We start from the raw sequence: 5,187 nt of genomic DNA on the forward strand, positions 1-5,187 counted from the left end.
AAATGCTCTACGTATAAATAGTTAACACTCTGACATTGATTTGGTGCTTCAACGATTTGTCAATACTTTTGATGACATTATCAGCTATAATAAATTCTCTTTTTCAAGTAATATATTTTGAAATGACTTTCTTGAATATTTTCTGAATACATTTAGTTGAAGTATTTTTATACAGATAAATATAGGAAATTTTACACCCTATAGAAAACCTTAGTATCTATAAGTAAGTTGAATACATATGAATACATATGAATTCATTTGAATACATTTGAAAACTTACTGAAAAATTGAATAGTTGCAAACAAAAATAACTAAAGCTGAATACACATGAATACTTATGAATACAAGTAAAACTTACTGGAAAATTGAACATTTGGAAACTATCAAAATACATGAAAATACATATGAATACATATGAATACATATGAATACATATGAATTCATTTGAAAACATTTGAAAACTTACTGGAAAATTGAATAGTTGCAATCAAATATAACTAAAGCTGAATACACATGAATACTTATGAATACAAGTAAAACTTACTGGAAAATTGAACATTTGGAAACTATCAAAATACATAAAAATACATATGTATACATATGAATACATAGGAATACATTTGAATACATTTGAAAACTTACTAGAAAATTGAATAGTTGCAATCAAAAATAACTATTGAATACATATGAATACATCTTAATACAACTGAATAATACATTTAAACTATTGAATACTTATTTTTTATGTATTCAAATTATGCTGAATACATCTGAATAATACATTTAAATACATATGAATGAATGCAGTTGAATACAATTGAATTTGACAGTTAAATACAATTGAATACAACTGAAAGCAAAAAAAAAATACAGCTGAATTCTTTTGTATAACATACCATTAGCATATATAAAGTTTCTGACTTTGACATTAACATGTTTATTAACTAAAACCTGTTCAAGCAAAGTTACTTGGTATTAATACATACTTGACTCCTGTAAGATAAATATATATTCAAACTGAAGAATAAGCATGAATACTTATGAACAAACCAAGGAAACGGTCATTGAAAAGTTGCAATTGTCATACACGAACACTGTTGCTATAAGTGATAAGTTTTTCAATCTAAATAGCATCTACACCCAAAACTACTCAAAACAGTATTCTTCTTGAAACTACACTCCAAAACTACAATAACCTAAAGCTATTCTAACACTATCGGCATCTTTGCCTCCGACTCAGTGATTTGCCTAGCAATCTTTGAAGGTGCTTCATTCTCGCTTATGGCATCAGCGTCTATCTTGCGCATAGCATAGTCCCATAGGAGAGAACCATATCTTTGACGGAGTAGAGTGGAATCAAATGTTGTTTTTGGAATCTCTCCAAGAGTGCTCAGAAACTCTGCGTATGCTGCAACATGCACTCCACAATCCCTAAAAAGTAATTGATTGAAATAATTAAAAATAATTCATACAATTAGATTTGTATATAACATACAAGAATGATGATTGAATACTTACATGCTCCCAGCTTTCTGTTGAGGCAGATCTGAAATGAAAAAAACTTCAAAGGGATCGTTATGTGACTTGTCAGTGTATGCTGAATAAGCAGACCAATCTATGCCTTGACTATCTCTGTAAAAGCCATTGATTGATAGATACAGAGGTAGAAGCTTAGCTAGCTTATCAATCTCAGAAACTACATAGGCATCATGACCTGCAGATCTGTACGAGTCATACACTTTGATACATCTCTCCTTGAATGTGACAACAGCCAATACCCAGTGTAGTTTGTCCTTCAAGTTGACTGGTATCAAGACATTATCCACAGTAAGCCAAGGTACATTAGCATGCAATCTGTAGCCCCTCATGTACTCACATACCACATCCTCTTGTTTGGCTACATTAGCATTACTATCTATATCAGCATACCTGTCGTATATTTCAGCGATTCTTGTCTTGAATATACAATCAACAGTTGTATACTTGAAGTTGCTTATTTGATTGTACTTCCCCTTCTTTCTCAAATAGTAGAATATGACGTCAATATGCTATACACAAAAGAGGTAAGTAGATGGTGTGAGTCCAATTAATTGAACTATTAAATAATATAGCTGAATACAGAGAAATACATATGAAAGTACAGTTGAATACAACAGACTATATGTGAATAAAACTGTTGACTACAACTTACTACATATTAGTACATCTGATTAAACCAATTCAGTATTTTTTTAAAATATATTAAGATGAATTATAGTGAGTAATACAACTGACTACTTGTGATTTAAACAGTTGTATATGACTGTCTAAATTTGAATACAACTGGATCCAAAGAAATTAGGTTGAATACAGATGACTACAGCTGATTAAAGCATTTGAATTCAACTTAAAATATAGCTAAATACTTCTGATTTTAGAAGTTGAATAAAGCTGAATATAAATGCAATTGAAATCAGCTAGCTACAGCTGATTAAAGCATTTGAATTCAACTGAAAAATATCTACTATAGATGAATACAGATGTTTAATAAAGCTGAATACAAATGCAGTTGAAATTAGCTGAATACAAATGAATATAGGTGTTAAATAAGGATGTATACGAATGCCCTTGATTACAAAAGAATTCAGGGGATTAAAACAGTTGAATTTAATTGATATTACCTGAATACAGATCAATACATATGTTGAATAATACTGAATATAACAATTGAATACAACTGACTCTAGGTGGTTAATACAGTTCAATTCCACCGACCATAGTTGAATACAGCTGAATACACCAAAATACAACTAAATACAGCTGAGTAAAACAACAGAATACAGCTGAAGGAAACAACATGTTGTTATTCAAAGAAAATTAGTCAGTTTGGGGAAAAAACTTACGTTGTCATCCCATAGCTTCCCGTCAATTGATAGAAGGTAAAATCAATTTTTGGAATTAACTTGATCAACTCTATCCAATGGTATGTGAAGTATTGACTTGTTCTTCTTGTAATGGTCTTCCAAATTACTTCTACAAGTATGGTATAAAAATCATTATATATATTTTGAAAATTATAAAAACTTAATACAATGACCGGGGGAAAACTCACTTCTAATCATGTCTAGCTAGAAGACCATCACGAACCCATTTGTCATATTCCTGAATGATTAACATAGGATGTGGCCCCGTTATTGAATCATCCTCAAAGGGGTGTCTTTTCTCAAAAATGGGGGTCAACTTTACTGAGGTACCTGTTGTACATTGAATTCGTGAGTAGGGACTTTTAAATTTAAAAGCCATGAGGAAAGCTGAATCTTAAGTTTATAAAATCACTTACCTCCTGAGTCGAAGTTAGACTCATAAGGCGAAGAGTTCCATCTACTTGGTCGCCGATTCCTATGAGATTTTATTGGTGTTGCTTCAGCTTTTTTTGCACTGGCGTGAATCACAATTCTAGTTTCTGGAATTTGACTGGGAAGAAACTTGTCGTCCAGCTCAAATTGAGATACATAGAATTCTGTAGATACACCCTCTTGAACTGTAGATGGTATGTTGGACGGCACCTCTGATGTAGTTTTCCACTCTCCTCTTGACTCCAAACATTGTTCTTTAAGCACTTATTTCTGTTCATTGTATGTATCATTGTTAGCGTAGTAACTTAATGTTAGAATACAGTTAAATACATATAAGTAGCTAGAATACATTACACATATTCAAGATTAACAAATCAGAATACATCAAAATACAGCTGAAATACATTTAAATACAGCAGTTAATTCCATTTACATTTTAAGGTTAACACAGATATGAATACAGCTAAATACAAATGCTCAATATGTTAAGAATGTTAAACCTCAACATTATCTCCGACATCTGTGTCAATGCCATCATCACGTCTCCCTTTGGGTTCAGTTTGCTGATTTTGTTGAAGATGGTCTGAAAGCTTCTTGAAGTTATCATTGATCAATGTTCTTACAGACTTGAACTCTCCCACAACCTTAACAATACAAAAAAAATTAGAAGATTGCGCCAAAAATATATGAATGCTAAGCATTAAACTGTAATATTTAATTTATGGTTAAATACTCACGTATTCTTTGAATGAATTTAGGTCTTTCCTCAAAGAAGATACTTCGTCATTTTGTTCTGGCAGATGATTGCCATGCAAAACTTTATGTCCAATTCCGGAAACACAAACAGGAGGAATCTTGGGCTGATATTCTGTTTCATTATGATGCCTTTCGTGTTCCTTGCGCTTTTTATGGGGCGGTGATGAAGATGGACCAACAATTGCGACATGTTTCTTCTTATATTGAAGATCGGGTGTAGGAGAAAAGTCATCCAAATCCTCTCCCGATTTGTCTGAATGAGCAGGAATAGGTCTGTTCACAACATCGGCGGCTACAGGAGGAATCTGAACAACGGCAAGCTCTATATCGCTTGGACTGATGTCCTTGAAAACAATCTGAAAAATGAAATATAATAAAAGTCTAACTAAAAACTTCCAGATGCATATCTGGAATACAAAATGAAATTTCTATTGAAGATACGGCGGAGTTGATGATTTGGAAATAATATGCATATGTATGACGAATTAATAATGAAGGCTACAACAGTTGTATATTGTTGTATGCATATGAATACAATTGTATGCAGTAGATGTATTCAACTGTATGCGGTTTCTGTATGCATTTGTATACAAGTGTATGCAGCTGATTATTAGTCCCTATGCATTTGTATACATGTATCTTGAATCTATATGCAAGTATTTATTTATGTAAGCATTTGTATCCCAATGTATATTGCTGTATGCATCAATATCTGAATGCAGCTGATTATACAAGTATTTCTATCTGTATGTATTTGTATAAAAATGTATTCTGATGTATGCATCCCCTGAAAATGAATGCAGTCTATTGTATGCAAATGTATGCAAAATCTGGATGCATTTGTATGCAACTGTATGCAACATATTTTGGAGAATATGACAGCAGAAACTACAGCAGGTATTGAAGCATAAAAAATGTATCGGAATGCAACTGCATACTTCTATATGCAAATGTATGCCTATTAATTATTAATAAAATCTAAAGTACCAATGATACAATTTGTATATTACCATGTTTCCAGTGTCATTGAACATGCCGTTCATCAGATAAGCAAAGGTTGGCTGATTTCCGGTGGTTCTCCAATTGAGTATTCTGG

Source organism: Nicotiana attenuata, unplaced genomic scaffold (genome assembly GCF_001879085.1).
Source record: "Nicotiana attenuata strain UT unplaced genomic scaffold, NIATTr2, whole genome shotgun sequence".
Classification (NCBI taxonomy): Eukaryota; Viridiplantae; Streptophyta; class Magnoliopsida; order Solanales; family Solanaceae; genus Nicotiana; species Nicotiana attenuata.